Below are 24093 nucleotides of genomic sequence, written 5' to 3' on the forward strand. Positions count from 1 at the left end.
TGAAAAACAGAAAAACCATCACTTAGAGAAAAAGCAGGAACCAGCAAGTATAAGAAACTGACAGGGAGAGCCCGGTAGTGAAATAAAAGGCAAGAAGTGGATTTAAGACTGTGTAGCCTCGATATTCTTCATGTCAACCTTTAATTTACCGGCAGCCAGCTTCTGAGCAGCTTTAGGCACCGGCCCTTATCCATTCTTTATTACTCCTGCTCCTTTAGTCCAGTCCACTCCTCAGACACTCATATCCTTGATCGCCACTTCAGCACTCTTTATATAAAAGTATTGAAAACATTTTCCATATTCTCGTGAACATTCCTGGAAATCTTTTCTTTTCAACTTCTAATTATATACCGTGACATTTTTTAAGATTTTCATGCACCTGCTCATTTCCCATTCGCCAAATTCACTTTTTGGAGAGGAAATCACAAACCTCCATTTGGCACATTCTTTTTGATTTACACTTATGTCTCCATCACTGGTAAAGAGGTCAGGGTTAGAAAGAAACCCAGTGATCACATCAGATACAATTCTGTGATGTCTGTAAACGAAATGGAAAATGATGAGCACACATCACTTTTTTGTTGTTGTAAATGTTAGCTCTGGTTTTTGGTTTCTTCCAGCTACCTGCACCCAGTGATGCAGTCAAGAAGCTGGATCAGACAATTGAGAATAAATCCGATGAAGAGGTTAGTGTATTTAGTCTGTTCATATACATTTGTGAAACCCTGAAGAATATCCTTTTTGGCACTGAGTTGGTAATACTTATCAAGCTAAGAGAGAACACTAGAGACACAATTTGACTGTTATACAGAAAAGATCAGGACCCGCTCCTGAGTTTAGGTTCTCCACTCTCTGGAACACCTTGGTTTTACTGATGTACATATTTCAGAACCTATTGAGGCTGTAGTCTTGGGCATTGACATAGCAGAAACTGTTCCAGGCTATTCTCTTCATGCTAATCACACATCTGTTGTCTGATTATTAGTGCTTCATTTGAGTTGGTGGGGTCCACTGACACTCATTTTTGGGGACCAGCACTTATTTTTCTTTATCAGACATTCACTAAGAAAAAGAAAGGAAAAAACTAACAGCAGAAACTCTGAGGAAGAGAATAATGGAAAAACATCACTAAGAGAGAGAGCAGGTACCAGCAAGTGTAAGAAAGGTTCAGGGAGTACCCGCTAGTGAATTAAAAGGCATGACGTGGTTTCAGAACTGTGCAGCCTTGATATTCTTCATGGCAACCTTTAATTTGCAAAAACAACAGTTGATGGACAGAATGCAGAACAATGTCATACATTCACCCCAGTACAGAGATCTGGACCTAAATCCATCGTTTTGTTGCTCACCATGCCATTCCAGTTTGAACCTAGCTGTATGGAAATCAGTCAAAACCCTGTGCCCCATGGGGACAGTCCAGCCTGAACTGCCAAGCCAGGTCCTGACTCGACTAGAAACAAGCTTCCTTTGACAAGTTTCAGGATTTCAGCCCTCATCAGCCAGGATAGCTTGATTCCAGTGGCAGCGAGAGCACGGGACTCATGTCTGAGCATACCCGTCCCACTCGGGGTGACAAATGCAAAAACAACAGTTGATGGACAGAATGCAGAACAATGTCATACATATACCCCAATACAGAAAGCTGGGCCTAAGTCCATCATTTTTTTGCTCACCATGCCATTCCAGTTTAAACCCAGCCATATGCAAATCAGTCTTGACGCTGTCCCTCGCTCACTTTGCCACTGGATTCAAGATAACCTGGCTGATGAGGGTTATGAACCTGAAACTGGTCCCAGGATGCTTGTTTCCGGTCTAGGGAAGACATGGCTTGGCAGTTCGGGCTGGACTGTTCACATGAGGCTCAGGGTCATGATTGATTTGCATATGGCCATGTCTGAACTAGGGTGGTGGAGTGAGCTAAAGAATGATGATGGATTAAACCCAGATCAGTTGACGGGGGTGAGTGTTTGATTTGCTCAAGCGCTCTGTCCATCATTCCCTTTGGTATCGCTTTGTACGCCCTAAGTTTGTAGGGTATGCCCAGATGGGGGTCCCTTGCTCACTTTGCCACTGGATTCAAGATCGCCTGGCTGATGAGGGTTATGTACCCGAAACCGGTCCCAGGGTGCTTGTTTCCGGTCCAGGGAAGTCACGGTTTGGCAGTACGGGCTGGACTGTTCCCATGAGGCACAGGGTCAGACTGATTTGCATATGGCCATGTCTGAACTGGGGTGTTGGGGTGAGCTAAAGAATGATGATGAATTAAACCCAGATCTGTTGACTGGGGATGTGTATTTGATTTGCTCAAGCGCACCGTCCAGCATCCCTTTTAGTATCGCTTTGTTCGGCCTAAGTTGGCAGGGTTTGCCCAGATGTGGGTCCCTTGCTCACTTTGCCATTGGGTTGAAGATAGCCTGGCTAATGAGTGTTATGAACCCGAAACCGTCCCAGGATGCTTGTTTCTGGTCCAGGGAAGACATGGCTTGGCAGTTCGGGCTGGACTGTTCCCATGAGGCACAGGGTCAGACTGATTTGCATATGGCCATGTCTGTACTGGGGTGCTTGAGTGAGCTAAAGAATGATGATAGATTAAACTCAGATCAGTGGACGGGGTGAGTGTTTGATTGCTCAAGCTCTCCGTCCATCATCCCCTTTGGTATCACCTTTAATTTACCGGCAGCCAGCTTCTGAGCAGTTTTAGGCACTGGCCCTTATTAATTTTTAGGTCTCGCGACCTGTCAATGCGCATGCACATTGAGCGGAGCGGGACTATAGGGGCTTAAACAGACTTTAACTAACTGGCGATTTGATGCTGTGCCCGTGCGCTTTAAGGTCAATGCGCAAGCGCATTGACCTAAAATGCGCGTGCACAGCATCAAATCGCCAGCCATCTGTTCCCCAGCAGCTCTTCCCACTCCGCCCCACAAGCTTCCCCCAGCGTGCGCTCTGCCTGAGCCGCACTCCTCCCACAGCATTGAAATGAAGCTTAGCTTCACTTCAAAGGCCCCTGCTGCTTCACACCCTCATGCCACTCTCCCCGCTCCGCCCCCTCCCCTGCCCGCCGTGTCGCATTTCTCCTCCCCCCTCCCCACAGCAATGCCCTCCGTCTTGTTTTATTTTACCATTTTAAACCACAATGTCTTTATTTTTCAGAGCGCAACATGCCGCGCTTTCACTCAATTAATTGCGGCTGAGCGCTTTTTTTATGCGAGGTTCGCTGTATCCACTTTTCAAAACATCAAGTCTTTATTATAGGGGCAGCTTTCACTGTAAACTTGCCTTTATTTTTTCATAATCTACGCCCTTTGCAGAGCTGAGCACCGCCCTTTAACACACACGCCTTTACTTTTGCACAGCGCAGTACGACTCTTCCTTTGTTAATTGCTTCCTGTTCCAAGCAGCTGCTCTTCGCTCCCTCTCCTGGCCTGCAGCTGTCTCCTCCTCCCTACCCCCTCGACCCTCCACATTGGCACTTTAGATGTGACGAGGAAGCTGGTAATTTGTTTTTATCAACTCCATTCGCGTTGGTTAAGATCAGCGCGGCGCACGCCTCATTATGTGGCATGGGATTACTTATGCTCTACTTTTTGTGTAATAACGTTATATTACTTGTTGACACCTTTTTGCTGCTTAAAGGAAACTTTATTTCTATCCTTTTTTTATATGTTGTTTACCCATGGTTAGTGTTGAGGCAGATCCACGTTTAATGCGGCGATATGGCAGCAGTATAACCACTATTCGTACCCCCCCCTGCTTTCCACTGTTTGCTCTCCATCCCCTTTCGTTTTTATCTCTTTAAATAGATCAAATGATCACTCCACTGCAAATAAAAAAAAACATAACAGACAAACATTGGCATTTGCAACACCAATAGCTCGAACTTCCACTAATGCGAGACCTATTGCATTGCTAATGCTTGTTTATTACTCATGCTCCTTTGGTCCAGTCCACTCTTCAGACTCTCACCTCTTTTATCACCACTTCCGCACTCTTTATATAATTGTATTGAAAACATTTTCCATATTCTCGTGAACTTTTCTGGAAATCTGTTCTTTTCAACTACTATTTATATACGTGAAATTTTTTGGGGATTTTCATGCACCTGCTCATTTCCCATAAGCAAAATTCATTTTTGGGAGATTTAATCGCATACCTCCATTTGTCACATTATTTCTGATTTACACTTATGGCTCCATCACTGGTAAAATGGTCAGGGTTAGAAACAAACCCAGTGCTCACATCAGATGCAATTCTGTGATGTCTGTAAACAAAATGCAAAATGAAGAGCACACATCATTTTTTGTTGTTGCTTTTTGGTTTCTTCCAGTCACCTGCAACCAGTGTTGCAGTCAAGAAGTTGGAGCAGACAATTGAGAAAAAATCTGAAGAAGAGGTTAGTGTATTAAGTCTGTTAATATACATTTGTGAAACTCTGAAGAATATCCTGTTTGGCACTGAGTTGGTAATGCTTGTCATGCTGAGAGAGAACACTAGCATCATACTTTGACTTTGATACAAAAAAGATCAGGACCTGCTCCCGAGCTTTGGTTCTCCACCCTCTGGAACATCTTGGTTTTGCTGATGCACACATTTCAGAACCTATTGAGGCTGAAGTCTTGGGCATTGACATAGCAGAAACTGTTCCAGGCTATTCTCTTCACACATCCGTTCTCTGATTTTTAGTGCTTCATTTGAGTTGGTGGGGGCCACTGACGCTCATTTTTGGGGACCAGCACTTATTTTTCTTCATCAGACATTTACTGAGTAAAAAGAAGGAAAAAACAAAAGCAGAAACTCAGAGGAAGTGAAAAACAGAAAAACCATCACTTAGAGAAAAAGCAGGAACCAGCAAGTGTAAGAAACTGACGGAGAGAGCCCGGTAGTGAAATAAAAGGCAAGAAGTGGATTTAAAACTGTGTAGCCTCGATATTCTTCATGTCAACCTTTAATTTACCGGCAGCCAGCTTCTGAGCAGCTTTAGGCACCGGCCCTTATCCATTCTTTATTACTCCTGCTCCTTTAGTCCAGTCCACTCCTCAGACACTCATATCCTTTATCGCCACTTCAGCACTCTTTATATAAAAGTATTGAAAACATTTTCCATATTCTAGTGAACATTCCTGGAAATCTTTTCTTTTCAACTTCTAATTATATACCGTGACATTTTTTAAGATTTTCATGCACCTGCTCATTTCCCATTCGCCAAATTCACTTTTTGGAGAGGAATTCACAAACCTCCATTTGGCACATTCTTTTTGATTTACACTTATGTCTCCATCACTGGTAAAGAGGTCAGGGTTAGAAAGAAACCCAGTGATCACATCAGATACAATTCTGTGATGTCTGTATACGAAATGGAAAATGATGAGCACACATCATTTTTTGTTGTTGTAAATGTTAGCTCTGGTTTTTGGTTTCTTCCAGCTACCTGCACCCAGTGATGCAGTCAAGAAGCTGGATCAGACAATTGAGAATAAATCCGATGAAGAGGTTAGTGTATTTAGTCTGTTAATATACGTTTGTGAAACGCTGAAGAATATCCTTTTTGGCACTGAGTTGGTAATACTTATCAAGCTAAGAGAGAACACTAGAGACACAATTTGACTGTTTTACAGAAAAGATCAGGACCTGCTCCTGAGCTTAGGTTCTCCACTCTCTGGAACACCTTGGTTTTACTGATGTACATATATCAGAACCTATTGAGGCTGTAGTCTTGGGCATTGACATAGCAGAAACTGTTCCAGGCTATTCTCTTCACGCTATTCACACATTTGTTCTCTGATTAATAGTGCTTCATTTGAGTTAGCGGGGGCCACTGACACTAATTTTTGGGGACCAGCACTTATTTTTCTTCATCAGAATTCACTGAGAAAAAGAAAGGATAAAACAAAAGGCAGAAACTCAGAGGAAGGGAAAAATGGAAAAACCATCACTAAGAGAGAAAGCATAAACCAGCAAGTGTAAGAAAGGGACAGGGAGTGCCCGTTGTGAATTAAAAGGGATGAAGTGGATTTAGGACTGTGCAGCCTTGATATTTTCCATGCCAACCTTTAATTTAACCGGCTGCCAGCTTCTGAGTAGTTTTAGGCACTGGCCCTTATCCATTCTTTATTACTCCTGCTCCTTTAGTCCAGTCCACTCATCAGACATGATGTACACCATCTATCCAAGATCGCATTAATTAATTATTATGAATTAATAGTTGTCTTTAGTATTCATATTATGCACCCTCAGACTTATTTAGAGATTTGTAAAGATTTGTGACGGTACCACACATTATTATGTGAATTCCCACACAAGATATTCAAGGTATTAACACAACGATAGCTTAAAATGCTGGGTTCCATGCAGATGAAGTGTTTCCACAAGTTTTTTTACATTCATGTACGGAATCTCAATGTAAAAAGTGACAGACATCAGTGGATCTCAAATGAACAGCTTAAGAGTGACATCTGCTGAACGATGTTACAATACATCTAAAAAAAACTGCTGATGTCATCAGCAAAGAGGTTAGAATGCCTACTGTTGCTGATTGTTATAGATGCACAAGTGGGCAAAATATATTTCCTTCTTTACCCTGGATGGCTTCTTTAAGGGTGTCGACATGACCAAGAAAACTATTGAAGGATTCCTAATTGATCGGAAAATGATAATAAAAGTGCACCTTCAAATAGTGAGGAATTAGCACTAGATTTGAGCTGGTAATAAAAGTATTAGGTTCCTATTAAGTAATGGTGTATTATTGCGTCACAAATGCAGTTTAATAACCGTACAACATGTTCAACACTGAATATGGATGTGATCTTGCCGAAATGGAGGTACCACTACACTTTATTGGGGAGAAAGCTGTCATCAATTATGAAGGTTTATCTTTCATGGTAGTCTCTTTCTAACTTTCTCTTTTACTATTAGAGTCTTCCTCCCACAGCATTGGCCAGCGAAGAGGCCCAGAGGGAAACAGAAAGTAGTTTTGTTCTCTAATATATATGCTGCTTATATGAGAAAAGCCAGATTTCACAGTTCATTGAAGCATGGTCTTCCTAAAAGCAGAATATATTTATAAAATTGTTCATGTTGTTGCGTATCTCCACTCGAGAATCAGTTTAATGTAATTTGTACCTATTTCCCTCTTAGAACAATCGAGGTCGCTCACTGCTTAAGCTCTTTATTCCAAATTTCTTCCTCTTCACTCATCAATTTTATTATTGCTTCAGCACTTTATCCCCAATCTGTAAATGGAAGTATTGTAAAGGTTTTCCAGAGTTTCATGAACTTTTCTAGAAATCTGTTGTTTTTAATTAGCATCTATATACTGAAACAATTTTAGAATGCTCATATACCTTTCGATTTCCCATCAGTCACATTATTTTCTTGAGGAGATAATCACATACCTCAATTTTTTAACATTATTTGTTAACTAATACTTATGATTCCATCCCAAACCTAGTGATCACATTGCGAAAATTCAAGGATTTGTAAAAAGGTAATGCACAATCACAAGCACACATAATATTTTTTTCTTTAAAATTTTTGTTTTTTTGGTTTCTTCCAGTCACCAATACCTAATGTTCCTGACCAGAAGCTGGATCAGACAATTGATGAAAAATCAAGTGAAGAGGTTAGTATATTCAGTGCGTTGATATATATTTGTGAAACACTAATTGGCACTGCGTTACCCATGGTTATCTTGCTAAGAGAGAACTACAGACACACTTTGTTCATTATCTATGAAAGACCAGGCCTGGGTCCATTGTTAGATTCTTAATCTTCTGCACCATCTTGGTTTTGTTGATGCACACATTTCAGAGCTTATTCAGGCTAAAGTCTTGTGCATTGACTGGGCACATAGTATGAACTATCTGAGCCATTCCCTTCATACTAGTCACCTCTCTGCCCTTTGATTTAGGCAGCCCTTATCTATTCTTTATAACTCCTGGTCTTTCAGTCCAGCCACCCCTCAGACACAAAGTATTATCTGTCAAAGTTATTTTTCAATTTCCTTTATGTGATCTTATAAACACATGTACTTCTTTATATATATTTCGGATCTGTCATTGATCAAATATTGTTGGATACATATTTGTTGTTCCATAAATCCACTTTCAAGCTATTTTGCCATAGTGAAACCTGAGCCTGGCATATTTACGAGTACTCATTATAGGGAATGAGTTAATAGTGGTGTTAACTATTCATACCATGAATTTTCACATTTGTTTGGGGATTCATATAAAATGAGTGACAGTACCACAAATTCCAGTTTATAACATAGTCATAGCTCAGAATGGGGAGTTCCATGCAGAAAGAGAATTCCCACAAGTTTTGCTGACATTTGAAAGTCCAAACTTTCCATGTAAAAATATACAAAACATGACTGATTTCAGTTTGAGTATCCTAAATGGGCCACCCGGTGAATTACGTCATAATATATTGAAAAAACCTTATCATCCAACATTCTACAATGCCAACTGATGATGACTGTTTGAGATGAAGAAGGGTGCAAATAGAACTTTTTTTCTTTGCTCTTGATGGCTTTGGTAAGGGTGTCTACATGAGCGGCAGAACTATACTATGATTTCTGCTTGACCTAAACAAGGTAATAAAAATGAATTTTCAGAAACAATGTGGAATTAGCATTAACTGTAGTTGGTGATAAAATGATTATCTCCATATTATGTAATGCTGTATTATTGGTTCACAAATGCAGTATAATACCCTAACAGCATGTCCAACACTGCTTTTATATGTGTCTGACCTTGTGGACATAAGGACACCACTGCACTTGATTTGGTCATAGAGACTAAAATTGCACCTGAGAAAACTTTCAATAATTACCATAGTTTGTCTTTCATGGAGAACTCTTTCTGACTATCTCTTTTACCATTAGAGTTGGCCTGCAACTGTAGTGGATAGGGAAAAGGCCATGAGGGGCATAGTAAGAAGTTACTTCTCTAATATTTATACTGTTTTTATAATAAAATCTAACAATGTTCCCAGTTCAGTGTAGATTAAGTGGCTCAGAGAGGATTTCTTAAAAACTGAGTACAATTGCATGACTGTTCACCTTGTTACATATTGCCACTCTACAATCAATCAATCAATCAGAGTACTTGTAAAGCGCGCTACTTACCCGTGAGGGTCTCAAGGCGCTGAGGGGAGGGGGTGCCGCTTCTGCTCGAAGAGCTAGGTCTTGAGGAGTCTTCTGAAGGCGAGTAGGTCTTGGGTCTTCCGTAGGTGGGTAGGGAGGGTGTTCCAGGTCTTGGCGGCGAGGTAGGTGAAGGATCTGCGGTCGGAGGTTGTTCGTTGGATGCGATGGACTTCGGGGAGGGCGAGCCTGGTGGAGCGGAGCTGGCGGGTCGGGGTGTAGAAGTTGAGTCTGCTGTTCAGGTAGGCTGGTCCAGCATTGTGGAGTGCTTTGTGTGCGTGGGTGAGGAGCTTGAAGGTGATCCTCATGTCGATGGGGAGCCAGCGTAGGTATCGCAGGTGGGGGTGATGTGGCTGCGGCGGGGGACGTTGACGATCAGTCGGGCGGATGCGTTTTGGATGCGTTGTAGTCGTCATAGGTGTTTGGCTGGGATTTCTGCGTAGAGTGCATTGCTGTAGTCCAGTTTGCTGCTGACGAAGGCCTGTGTCACCGTTCTTCTTGTTTCGGTCGGGATCCACTTGTAGATCCTGCTGAGCATGCGGAGGGTATTGTAGCAGGAGGAGGAGACGGAGTTGACCTGTTTAGACATGGAGAGGGAGGAGTCGAGGATGAATCCTAGGTTGCGTGCATGGTCGGTGGGTGTCGGTGCTGCTCCCAGTGTGGTCAGCCACCAGGAGTCGTCCCAGGCTGAGGGGGTGGGTCCGAGGATGAGTACCTCCGTCTTGTCCGAGTTTAGCTTCAGGCGGCTGTTCTGCATCCAGTCAGCGACAGCCTTCATTCCCTTGTGGAGGTTGGTTTTGGCGGTGTGCGGGTCCTTGGTGAGGGAGAAGATGAGCTGGGTGTCGTCCGCTTAGGAGATGATGTTGAGGTCGTGTCGGTGGGCCACTTGTGCGAGGGGGGCCATGTAGAAGTTGAACAGCGTCCGGCTGAGGGATGAGCCCTGGGGACGCCGCAGATGATGTCGGTGGCCTTGGATCAGAATAGCGGGAGTCGGACGCTCTGGGTTCTGCCGGAGAGGAAGGACGTGGTCCAGTCAAGGGACTTCTCTTGAATTCCGGCTTCTAGGAGGCGTGTCTTTAAAGTGCGTTGGCAGACCGCGTCGAAGGCGGCTGACAGGTCCAGGAGGATGAGGGCTGATGTTTTGCCGTTGTCTAGTTGGTGCCTGATGTCGTCTGTGGTGGCGATGAGGGCTGTCTCGGTGCTGTGGTTTCATCTGAACCCGGACTGGGACGGGTCCAAGATGTTGTTGTCTTCCAGGTGGCGGGCCAGTTGCATGTTGACGATTTTCTCGATGACCTTCGCCGGGAACGGGAGCAGTGAGATGGGCCGGAAGTTCCTGAGGTCCTTGGGGTCCGCCTTGGGCTTCTTGAGGAGGGCGCTGATTTCGGCATGTCTCCAACTTTCCCGGAATGTCGCTGTTTCAAAGGAGATGTTGATGATCTTCCGTAGTTGGGATACGATAGCAGCATATGCTTTGTTGAAAATGTGGTGTGGGCACGGGTCTGAAGGAGATCCTGAGTGGATGGAGTTCATGACCTTGTGTGTCTCGTCGTTGACGTTGGACCAGGAAGTCAGGCGGTTCCCGATGATGGTTTTCACAGGGGAGGTGGGGTCTGGCGTAGTCGGGGTAGTCATGGTGTTGAAGCTGTCATGGATGTCAGCGATCTTGCGGTGGAAGAAGATGGCCAGCAAGTTGCACAGTTCTTGTGAGGGCGGTATGTCGTTGGCGTTGGCGCTGGGGTTGGAGAGTTCCTTTACGATGCTGAAGAGCTCTTTGCTGTCCTGTGCGTTGTTATCCAGGCGGTCTTTGAAAGAGGATGTCTTGGCTAATCTGATGAGGTGGTGATGTCTGCGGGTGGCGTCCTTGTGGACTGCGTGGTTGTCCGGAGTGCGATCGTGGAGCCATATCTTCTCCAGTTTCCGGCAGGCGCGTTTGGAGGTCTGCAGCTCGTCGGAGAACCAGGTGGCTCTCTTGCTGGTGTGGTTGTTGGAGGGTTTCTTGATTGGGGCGAGGGTGTTGGCGCAGTCGTATATCCACTGTCTGAGGTTGCGGGCTGCGGCATCTGGGTTGGTGGGGTCGGTGGGTGTGTTCTGGGCGAGGGTGGTGATCAGCTGGTCTTCGGTGACTTTGCTCCAGTAGCGGCGAGGCAGCTGTTGAGTGCGGTGGTGCGTGGTTGGTTTGTTGAAGGTGAAATAGATGTAGCGGTGGTCGGTCCAGTGGAGTTCGGTGGTGCGGTCGAAGGCGACGTGGGTGCCTGTGGAGAAGATGGGGTCTAGTGTGTGGCCAGCAGCGTGGGTGGGTGCGGTGACGAGTTGTCTGAGGCCGAGGTTGTCGATCAGGGTGGCGGAGTTGGCGTTGTTGTTGTTCTCGAGGTGGAAATTCAGGTCCCCGATGACGATGTAGTCTGTGGAGGCGAAGGCCTGGGTGATGGCGAGGTCGGCGATGGAGTCGCTGAATTGTGCTCGGGGTCCGGGTGGTCTGTAGATGAGTGTTCCTCTGAGGGTGGTGGTGGGGTCGGTGTGTATCCGGAAGTGCAGGTGTTCGGCGGTGTTAAGGGTGTCGTCTGCGTGGGTGGCAACCTTGAGGGTGGACTTGTGGACGATGGCTATTCCTCCTCCGATTCCATTGCCACGATCCCTGCAGGTGATCTTGTAGCCGTCCGGGGTGGCTATCGCGATGTCGGGCGCCGAGGAGTCGTTCCACCAGGTCTTGGTCAGGAAGGCCACGTCTGGGGCGGAGGTGTCGAGCAGATCCCAATGCTCGACGGCATGTTTGCGTGCGGAGCGGGTGCTGAGGAGTATGCAGGTAATGTGTTTGGGTCCGGTCCTTGAAGGTTTGGTAGTTCTGTCGCAGGTGAAGCTGCAGGTGTGGCAGGTGAAAGGTCCCTGAGTCCGTTTGGGTGTGGTTTGGAAGCAGGTGTGGTTTCGGCCGGCATTGAGTGTGTGGAGGGTGCTGGTGTCGTAGCGGAGTCTGGTGTTGTGGCGTTCACGGGGTCCAGGGGTTCTGGCGCTGGGTGCGGTCCAGGCGCGGACGGGCGCAGACGGGCTGGCCTTTGGCACGCCCGCTGCGTGCGGGCGCTGCTCAGCCATTGCGCGGCCACTGCGCGGTCTCCATAAGAGGTGGGTAGGGAGCGAGGAGCAGCTGGGAGGCGGGAGCGGGGTGGGCAATGGGTGTCAGGGGGCGGGGTCACAGTGACGCAGCAGCAGGAACGAGGGAGCGAGAGACGGTGGCGGCAGGAGCAACGAGGCAGCTGGCGGCTGTGTGGTGGCGTGGGGAGCGACCTGCCAGGGTCAAAGGTCATTCGCTGTCAATCATGCATATTTTCTTCACCCTAACTCACCTTGACTCTTAACTCCTTTACCTCTACATACCATACTTCTCCCCCTTCATGTAACACCTGATTCACCTCCTTTGCGCTTTATCCCCTGTTGGTATATAATAGTATTGTAAACTTTTTCCAGATTTTCCTGAGCTTTCCATGACATCTGCTATTTTCAAAAACTACTGTGTACCAAGACAAGTCTTTGAGTTCTCATACAGTTATCCATTTCCCATCAGTGGAATTAAATCTTTGCAATGGTATTGACATACCTCCATTTCTTAAAATTATTGTTTGGCCTTCACTCATGTCTCTGTCACCAATGAAAAAGAGGTTAAGGCCCTCAGACAACCAGTATCCACCACAGATCAAATTTGATGGATTTGGGAAAGTAAAGTGGATATAAGGAGCACACCTAATTGAGTCGGGTTGTAAATGTTAGGGATGTTTCGTTTTTGTTTCCTCCAGCCACCTCCTTCTGATATTGCCATCCAGAGGCCAGATCAAGAAACTGAGGAAGCATCAAATAAACAGGTTAGCGTATTCAGCCTGTTGAAATGCATTTGTGCAAATCTTAAAGACATCATGTTCGGCACTGAGGCACTAAAGCTTATCACACAAAGGGAGAGGTAGAGACACATTTTGACCATCATCTACCACAAACAAGGAACTGGTTCCCTTGGTTCCTTTGTTAAATTCTTCATTGTATGGACCTTCTAGGCTTTGCTGATGCACACACTTCAGAGCACATAGAGCCCTTTGCCTTGTGTATTGGCTGTGGTACACAATAAAAACTGTCCCAGACTATTCCCTTTGTCTTATTTATCTATTTACATCTCAATGTTGTGGTGTGGCCAGGCTTTATCCACTGTTTCACTACTGCTCCCACAGTGCAGTCCAACCCTGAGATATAAGGTTCTATCTGTCAAATGTAATTTTTCATCTTTTTCTACATGTGGCCTTTCAAATACATTGTCATCCTCTGAGCTGCTGTCTATGATTTGTGGATATGAATTTGCTGTTCCATAAACCCAGTTTCAGGGTATTTTGTGACTAAAAAAACGGAGACTTCCATATTCACGGGCCCTCATTATGTGGAATGAGTTAATATTGGTGTTCAGTGCTCATACTTACACCTTCACACCCATTTGGAGAGTCACAAAAATAAGTAACAGTACCCTGAATTAGCAATGGGATTCCCACACATTGTATTTAAGGTATTAACACAATTTGTAGCTTAGACTGGGGTGCACAAAACAGAAATAGTGTTTCGCCAGGTTTTTTATGACATTTGCATGAGTAGTGTTTCAAAGTAAAAATGTACAAGACATGAGTGTATTCTACTGGAACATTTTAGGGTGACTAAATGAATGATCAAAGTGTGTAATGATTACTGTTTGGACAAAAAAATTATAATACAAATCCATTAAAAAAAATGTGGAATTAGCTCAAGCATATGTTGCTTATAAAAGAATTCGATTTTACATGTCGCAATGCTATATTACTTTGTCATAAATGCAGTCTTAGCCCCTTTTATCACACTTAACACTACTTTTACGTGGATCTGGCCTCATCTAAATAAAGGTGCCACTGCAGTCATGTGTTTTATAGAGACTATGATTGCACTTGTGAAAACTGTACATTCATTTTCATAGTTTGTCATTCATAACAATTATTTCTGACTTTTTCTTTTGCCTTTAGAGTCTGCCTCCTAGTGCAGTGGATGGTGAAGAGGGCACAAAGGAAACAGTAAGTAGTTTTATTCTTGAATATATACTGCTCTTATGATAACAGTCTAAAAAATTTCCCAGTTCTTTGAAACTAAATTGCATCAGCTTAGACTTCCTAAAAGTAGAATTAATATATAGAATTGTTCATATTGTTAAGTATCTCCAGTTAAAACGTGATTCAATGCAATTCGTGCTCATTTTCTTCCTCTTCGCATCCTAAAAGAAGCTGACTGCTTTAGCTCTTAATTCCAAATCTCTCAATCTCTACCTCTGCACTTGTCTATTTTATCACCGCATCCTTTTCTAGAAATTTGTTATTTTCAACAACAATTTATATACTGTAGTATACAAAAAAATGATGGATAGAACGCTTGAACTAATTTCAGCTATTGTTAATTACTCTGGGCTGAATCTCAGCCAATCGTTATTTTGCATATCACTGTGTTTAATCTGAATTAGCATGGTGGACACAAGAATGATGGGTTGGGTTGGAATGCTACACCAAGCAACTGCCAGTGCTTAGAATAATTGCAATCATTCCTTCCATCATATTTTATGTTATGTATATACTGTTACACATTTTAGACTACTCATACACCTGTCCATTTCCCATCACCCAAATGTATTTCTTGTGGAGGTATTCCCATAGCTCTATTTCTTAAAATTATTTTCTGACTTGCACTTATGACTCCATCCCCAATGTAAGGAGGTAAGGGGCATTGGAAACCCAAGGGCATATTATCAAGGGCCAGCGATAATTATCGCTGGCCGCACTTAGCGTTAAAATGTTTAACGCCGGCTATCGCAGATAACTATCGCCATGCTAGCACTGTACTAACAATGCTTAGCGCAATGGCGATAATTATACTAGCAATAGCGATGTTTTCCATGGAACATCACTGGTTTTCCAGCGATGTTCCATGGAAAACTGAGATATTCTTGATGATAGGGCCTGTGGTCTAAGCCACACAATCCACCCCCCATGTTAGGTATGACTTAGTCATGAATTTAACAGACGTTAAATTCCTGCGATAAGGCATACTTAACGCAATTTTAAATATCGCAACCCTTCCTTGATATTAACGCGAAACTGCCTTTGTGATATTTTCACTATTTAGTTTCACAATCAATCAATCAATTAATCAATCAATCAATCATTTGTAAAGCGCACTACATACCCGCGAGGGTCTCAAGGTGCTGGGGGGGGGGGGGTGCTACTGATCAAACAGCACGGTCTTGAGTATCCTCCTTAAGGTCAGCAGGTCTTGAGTCTGTCGTTGGCTCAGTGGGAGGGTGTTACATGTCTTGGCGGCGAGGTGGGAGAAGGATCTCCCACCGGTGGTTGTTCTTCCGATGCGCGGGACGGTGGTGAGTGAAAGGTCGGCGGAGCGGAGCTGGCAGTTGAGTATGTAGAAGGAGAGCCGTCTGTTGAGGTAGGCTGGGCCGGTCTTGTGGAGTGCCTTGTGTGCATGGGTGAGGAGCTTGAAGGATATCCTCTTGTTAACGGGGAGCCAGTGCAGGTTTCTCAGGTGGGGGATGATGTGGCCGTGGCGTGGTACGTCGAGGATCAGTCGTGGCGAGGCGTTATGGATGCGTTGTAGTCGCTTGATGAGCTTGGTCGGGGCTCCCGCGTAGAGGGCGTTTCCGTAGTCGAGTCTGCTGCTGACGAGGGCCTGGGTGACTGTCTTTCGTGTATCTATCGGGATCCATCTGTAGATCTTGCGCAGCATGCGGAGGGTGTTGAAGCAGGAGGAGGAGACGGCGTTGACTTGCTTGGTCATTGAGAGCGTTGAGTCGAGGATGATTCCCAGGTTGCGAGCGTGGTTGGTGCGTGTCGGGCCTGCCCCCAGTGCCGTCGGCCACCAGGAGTCAACCTAGGCTGAAGGGTTGGAGCCAAGGATGAGAACCTCTCTCTTGTCTGAGTTCAGCTTCAGACAGCTGGTCTTCATCCAGTCGGCGACGGCCTTCATTCCTTCGTGGAGGTTGGCTTTGGCGGTGATGGGGTCCTTGGTGAGGGAGAGGATCAGCTGAGTATCGTCGACATAGGAGATTATGTTGAGGTCGTACTGTCGGGCTACGTGTGCGAGCGGGGCCATGAAAATGTTGAACAGCGTCGGGCTGTGAGAGGATCCCTGGGGTACAACGCAGATGATCTCGGAGGCTTTGGAACGGAATAGATGGGGGGGCGATGCTCTGGGTTCTGCCGGAAGGAAGGAGGTGGTCCAATTCAGATCCTTGTCTCGGATCCGTGCGGCGTGGAGGCGTGCGCATAGTGTGCGTTGGCAGACGGTGTTGAAGGTGGCAGAGAGGTCTAGGAGGATGAGTGCTGCGGTCTCGCCGTTGTCCAGCAGGGCCTGATGTCATCGGTGGTGGCGATGAGAAAAGTCTTGGTGCTGTGGTTGCTGCGGAACCCTGACTGGGAAGGGTCCAGGATTCTGTTTTCTTTGAGGTATCGGGTTAGCTGTCTGTTGACGGTTTTCTCTATGACCTTGGCCGGGAAGGGGAGCAGAGAGATGGGCCGGAGGTTCTTGAAGTCCCTTGGGTCTGCCTTAGGTTTTTGAGTAGGGCGTTGATCCTGGCGTGTTTCCAGATCTCTGGGAAGGTCGCGGTCTCGAGGGAGAGATTGATGACGTTGTGCAGGTGGGGGGTGATGGAGCTGCTTGCTCTGTTGATGACGTGGTGCGGGAATGCGTCTTATGGAGAGCTGGAGTGGATTGTGCGCATGGTCTTGATGGTGTCATCGATGCTCAGGCTGGCCCAGGCTAGCAGGGGGACGTGGTGGATGGTGGTGCAGAGGGTCTGTTGTGTTGCAGTCTGTTGGGGCTGCCTGGGTGTTGAAGCTGTTGTGGATGTCTGTTATCTCGCGGTGGAAGAAGGTGGCGAGGGAGTCGGACAGGGCTTGCGATGGCGGGATACCATTGGTGTTGGAGCTGGAGTTGGAGAGTTCCTTCACGATGTTGAAGAGCTCCTTGCTATTGTGTGCATTGTTGTCGAGGCGGTCTTTGAAGGAGGTCCTCTTGGCCGCCCTCATGAGGTGATGGTGGTTGCGGATGGCGTCCTTGTGTGCTGCGTGGCTGTCTGGAGTATGTTCACTGTGCCATTTCTTCTCTAGTTTCCGGCAGGCTTGCTTGGAGGCTAGGAGTGCTGGGGTGAACTAGCTGGCCCTCTTGCTGGTGTCTCTGTGGGGGGGTTTCTTCAGTGGGGCAAGGATGTTGGCGCAGTCCTCGATCCAGCGTCTGAGGCTGTGGGCAGCGTCATCGGTGTTGGAGGGTACGGTGGGTGGGCTGAGAGCGAGGTTTGTGTGTAGTTGGTCTTCGGTGATTTTGCTCCAGCAGTGGCAGGGGATCTGTTGGATGCAGTGGTGTGTGGTGGGTTTCTTGAAGGCGAAGTGGATGCAGTGGAGGTCGATCCAGAGGAGTTCGGTGGTGTGGCTGACGGAGACGTACAGGCTTGAGGAGAAGACGGGGTCGAGCGTGTGGCCGGCGGAGTGGGTGGGCGTTGTGACGAGTTGCTTCAATTCGAGGTTGGAGAGGTTATCGATCAGGGTTGTGGAGTTATTGTCGTAGTGTTCTCAAGGTGAAAGTTGAGGTCTCTAAGGAGGATGTAGTCGGTGGAGGTCAGGGCATGCGTGCTGATCAAGTCGGCGATGGAGTCGCTGAACTGGAGGTGGGGTCCGGGGGGTCAGTAGACGAGGGTGCCTCTGAGGGTGGAGTTAGGTTAGGGTCTGTGTGGATCTGAAAATACATGTGTTCAGAGGTGCTGAGTGTGTCGTCTGTGCTAGTCGAGACCCTGATGCTGTTCTTGTGGACGATGGTGATTCCTCCTCCGACTCCGTTGGTGCGGTCTCTGTGGGTGATCTTGTAGCCGTCTGGGATGGCTATGGCGATGTCGGGTGCAGAGTAGTCGTTAAACCAGGTCTCTGTCAGGGAGGCGATGTCCGGGGTTGTTGCGTCGAGCAGGTCCCAGAGCTCGACGACATGCTTGCGTGCGGAGCGGGTGTTCAGTAGTATGCATTGGAGGTGGTTGGGGTCTTTCTTGGCGGGCGGTTCGTAGGCTCTGAGGCTGGTGTAGCTGCAGTTCCGGCAGGTGAAGGGGCCGTGTGTGCGTTGTGGGAGGGGCCTTGAAGCAGGTGTGGCTCCGTCCGGAGTTTAGAGCGTGCAGAGTGCTGATGTCGTAGTGGCGGCGGTCGTTGTGGCGGGTGCGGGGGCCAGGGGTTCTGGTGCTGGGCGCGGTCCAGTTGCGGACAGGCGCAGGTGGGCTTGCCTTAGGCGTGCCTTCGGTGCCCCAGCGGTCGCCCTCTGCGCGCGGCCTCTGGCATATATGGGGAGGGAGGAGCAGCTGGGAGGCAGGAGGCCCGGGCATCGAATGGGCAGTGGGCAGTCAGGGGGGGCGGGGTCGCAGGGGACACAGCGGCAAGGGCGGTGAGGGACAACAAAGGTAACAGAACGAAAAAGGGGCACAGAAACGAGGGAAAAACGAGTGGCACAGAGAACAGAAGGGCACAAAAAAACGAATGGAACAGAGGGCAGGGCAGAAGGGCACAAAAACAAGGAAAAAACGAGTGGCACAGAGGGCAGAAGGGCACAAAAAAACACGTGGGACAGAGGGCAGAAGGGCACAAAAACGAGTGGAACAGAAGGCAGAAGTGCACAAAAAACGAGGGAAAAACAAGTGGCACAGAGGGCAGAAGGGCACAAACAATGAATGGAGCAGAAGGCAAAAGGGCACAAAAACAAGGGAAAAACGAGTGGCACAGAGGGCAGAAGGACACAAAAAAACGAGTGGTACAGAGGGCAGAAGGGCACAAAAAACGAGTTGAACAGAAGGCAAAAGAGGCACAAAATCAAGGGAGAAACGAGTGGCACAGAAGGGAAAAAGGGCACAGAAATACCGGTAAAACAAGTGGCACAGAGGTAAAATACAGAATACAGAAATACAGGGGCAGCTAAGAACAGAAGGCAGAATGGGCAGAGAGGCATGGGGCAGCGAGGGGAACAGAAGAGAAAACTGGGCGGGGACACGGGACAGTGAGGGGTACAGAAGGAAAGACCGGGCACAGAGAGCACGGGGACAGCAAGGGGAACAGAGGGAAGAAAAAGGGGCACGGACCACGTACAGGCATTAGGGGAAGACAGACAACAGCAGTCACAGACACAACAATGAAAATACAGGCAATACAATAAAAGCAATAAAGCGGTGGATGAACAAACCTACCTACGGCCTACAACTGGCCACCAGGGATGAGGCACAGGTAGTAGCCTGCGGGTGGAGGAGGGCCTCGAACTTCCTCAGCAGCGGCAGCTGGGGCAGGGACACACAGGCGGTGCTGTGCGGAGGGGGCGCAAACTACCTGCTAGGGTCAAGGGTCGCCTACTTTGCATCTCATTAACAATGCAAAGTTAGGCGTGCTGGTCTAGCATGAACTTGTTGATTAAGCAATAAAGTTATCGCGGCTTGACGCCTGAAAACGGATCCTAAAGCGGAGATAAGTTTATCGCCCTGCCTTGATAATATGTCCCCCAGTGACCACATCAGATAAACTTCAATGATTTGTGAAATCCAAATGCAAAATTACGCCACACACAATTTAATTTTGTTGTAAACGTCAGTTCTTTTTTTTTCCTTCCAGTTACCTACATCAAATGTTGCTGACCAGAATCTGGATCAGACAATTAAGGAAAAATCACTTGAAGAGGTTAGTATAATCAGTCTGTTGATATATGTTTGTGAAAAGCTGAAGAATATTCTGTTTGGCACCGATTTGCTCATGCTTAACATGCTAAGAGGGTGGAACTAGAGATACCCTTTGTCCACTATCAATGAGAGACGAGGGCCTGGTTCCAAGGTTAGATTCTCCACACTCACGACCATCTTTGTTTTCCTGAGGCACACATTTCAGTGTTATTTAAGGCTAAAGTCTTGTGCACAGACTTGGGTACTTAGTATGATCTGTTCCCGGCTATTCCCTTCACATGTTCACCCCTGTGTTCTCTGATTTAGGCAGCCCTTATTAAGTCTTTATGACTCTTGCGCCTTTAGTCAAGTCCACTCCTCAGACATGAAGTACCGTCTCTCCAAGGTCCTTTTTCTTCTTTTCCATGAAGCAGCCTTTTGAACACATTCACTTCTTCCTATATATAAATCATCCATGCCATTGATCTGTGATTCTTGAATATGTATTTGCTGTTGCATGAATCCAGTTTAAAATATTTTGCCATAGTATGTTTACGATTGCACATTATGGGTAATGAGTTAATCGAGGTGTTCAGTTGCCTCCCCAAATTCACTTAGAGATTCATGAAAAATGACCTACACAACCACAAATTAGTAACAGAATACCCACCCAAGGTATCCAATGTATTAACGTATTCATAGCTTTGAATGGGGAGTTCCATGGAGAGATTGTGTTTCTGTAAGTTTTTCGACATTTTAAAGTGTTTAATTTCGGGCTCACCCTGAAAGTCACATCCACTAAAGAGCACTCGCTCTTCTTATTCCTGTGTACAGTGTGGTACCACAGAACTCATTTTGGTGAGGATATTTCCTCCTAGCAGAACTCAGTCATTGTCCTGCGAAACTGGAGCCTAGTCGGGTGTGTTCCACTGGGGAGGTCGTCCGCTGACCTGCCTCAATCACCTACCTGACCCTAGGTGACGGGGACTGAATACCACCCTCAGCAGAGTGCTGGAAGGTGGTGTGTAGGCATGCCTGGACAGCTGGAAACTAGGGGCTGCGCTGTGGAGTGTGGCTGGGGCAGGCCCATAACAACCATTTGGGGCACCGGAGCTCCTGCGGATTTCAAGCCTACTTCCTTGGACCTGATTAGGCCTAGCAGCAGTGAGATCTTGGGCGTCTGTCATGGGGGGTGGAGTGGCACAGCAAGGTGAGAGGCTGCCCATCCTGGTTTGGGTGCTGCTGTGGCTCCTGCAGTCTTGTGGCCGCAGCTGGGCTGCACAGGGGCTGCTGGGGCATGCTGACTCGCTGCAAGGTGTGTGGACCACTGTGTGATTAGGGACAGACACCTACCTCAACAGAGGGGACTTGGATCGAGTCAACTGTCCCATGGCACTGCGGGCTGTACCCGTGCTTATAGGTGAGTCATCCCTGCGCCACTATACTAACACTAGCACTTTGGAATGTTTTGTGGCCTAGAGTTTATACCCTAATATCACTCTAGATTGTTTGGATTATCCATCTCATGTTCAACTGTGATTTAATGCAGTATACCCCTTGAGATGTGGGTTTGCTCCCCCCATTATTCTCCTGGCAAATCTTGGACCGCAGGACTTGCTCCTGCACTCTGACTTCTGGCACATGCGCATATCCATTTTCTTACCAGCCAGCAGCATACTAATTGAATACAACTGATCATCAGCAGTCCATGACCAGCTTTTGAAGAGAAAAATAAACAGCAGCAAAAAGGATGGCGCCACTCTCCCTAAGGGTTAGGGGGCACCAACTTAGACTCCCAAGATATCTGTACATTGCTCCTAAATATGCAAAATAGCCTGCAGGCAACAGATACAAAAATGTATACACTTATGTCGGGAGCTGTCTTCATGCAGCACCACATGGACCGAGTTAGTGAACATATAAATGGCACAGAACTTGACATATCTGAATTGAGGGATGGCCCTTCTGCATACTCCAAAATGCACCAATACCCTGAAAAACGTCTTGATGGGAGTACTGATCATTAAACCTAACACGCACCAAACATAAAGATCTCGAGCCTTGTTCGCTCCACAATGAGTTGCACATTCTGGGGGTCCTGGATTCCATGACTGTTGGACTAATGGAACTGTTCGTAGGAAAGATGCTCCTCATTCTTGTTTGGCACAGGCAACCTATTATCTATGTCCTATCATAGCACATGTGCTAAATTCTAGGGTCCGGCATGCTCTTTTTCAGCTGTCAATTGCTGTTCAAAAGTCACAGCAGGCCTTCCTTACATCCTTATATGCCAGCGACATAATACTGTAAAAGGTATATCCTGTGGATAATTAAATCTGGACAATTCTTTGGGCTTCAAATTAACTGGGTTAAGTCCATGTTGGTCCACGGACGTGCACTGTATCCCAGGAAGTTATAAACGTCCCCATATTTTGGTGTCACAATCCAACACTTTATCTCGGAATACATATATACCGAGACGCTGCACTAGTTATACATGCTAAATATGACCCAACAGTCCACAAAATCAAACAGCAGACACAATACAAGGCTCCTCCCATTCCTTCTCTGGCATAGCAGACGTTTCCTCCCCAGACTGCTTTACCTATTTGTAATTGCTCCACTGCCCCTTACAAACACCTTTTTCAGCACAATCTGCTCCATTTGTATTACTTTTGCATGGGCCAACAAACAGGCTAGAATACGTTGAGCCATGCTGATACAACCTTACTCCAGGGGTGGAATGGCCACCCACAATTTAGAGTATTATTACCTCGTCTCCCAATCCAAATATTTCTTTCACTGGAATCACCCAGCATTTCATCTTCCCTCACATACTCACGAGAAAGATATAGCAGGCTCCACTCCTTTGATCTAATGTATGAGGGCCCTACAGTACCACTACACTATTGTATAGTAGTTTTTCACTGATTCCCATTTGGGAGGTGAGTAAGCCTACCGACTCATGATAACATAAATACTTTTTGATAACAAATGCTAAACATCCTATATTACATGTCTTGAGATTAGTTAATTCATTAGGTAAGCATTCTAAATTTTTCAATGAATTATATTAATCATCTATTTGTATATAAAATCATCTTGAAGATCTTCACAGCCAACATGCGTTTTGGCGCTTTTGATGAGCAGACCTGAGGTCTGTTCAAGGCTTTCTTGTTTCAATGATTCGTGCTGTCTTCCGTAAGAAAAGGTTCCATTTTTGAACAGCTTCTCACTGTCAACAAGGGGGTTGGATGGGTGGAATGGGGGTATATAGGTACCCCACTCACCCTCAGTCAGATCAAGTCTCCGATTGGTCCAACATTATCTATGCTCCAATTGGTTCCCAGAGATGGCCAGCCGTGGCCGCTGCAGGCAAGAGCGGTGGGGCGATGGGGCCAGGTGAGGGGGCTTTTGAGAGATGACCATGAGGGAAAATTAAATAAATAAATGTTTTCCCCCCGTGGTCGTCTCTCAAATTCCTCCCCCTCACCTAGTCCCACCTCTCTTACCTGCAGCGGCCGCGGCTGAAGACGACCCTTTTAATGCACACACAGTTGACCATTTCAGTCAAATCAATTTTTTTACTATTTACATCCTTCCATTTCTCCACGTTCTCTTTTGGCTACTTGACTCGAGACTGCACTATCAAGGGCGAGGAGGGCAAGGACATTGGGAACCAGTAGTCACATCGGATAAAATTCAATGGATTTGAGAAAATAAATTGTAAAATGAGGAACACGCATAGTTTTACCTCCTTCTAAATGTTATCTTTGATGAGGCCTACCAAAAGCTGGTTCAGACAGCTAAGGAAACGTCACCCGATGAGGTCAGTATATTCACTCTGTCGATATATACCTGTGACTAACCAGACTTTCTTGGATTTGCTGATGCACACTTTTCAAAGCACATACAGGCTTATTTCTTGAGCAATGATTCAGCTTCTTAGCAAAAAGTGTTCCAGGCTTTCCACTTCAGTTATCTATTCATCCTTCAAACAGTTCTGATTTTTCAGCATTTGTCGTTTTGGTAAGACTCTTGCCCCTCGAGTACCATTCACCCAGTTGATTTGGAGGTACATCTGCCAGGTGTCATTTTTAATGTTTTCCAGCATGTGGAATTTCAAAGTTATACACGTTTATTTTGTTCCATATATGACCTAGCAACCGTTGAAGCATGATTTCTTTAAATATATTTTCTTTTCTATGAACTCAATTTCTGGCTTATA

The sequence above is a fragment of the Lissotriton helveticus genome, chromosome 5_1 (genome assembly GCF_964261635.1).
Source record: "Lissotriton helveticus chromosome 5_1, aLisHel1.1, whole genome shotgun sequence".
Lineage (NCBI taxonomy): Eukaryota > Metazoa > Chordata > Amphibia > Caudata > Salamandridae > Lissotriton > Lissotriton helveticus.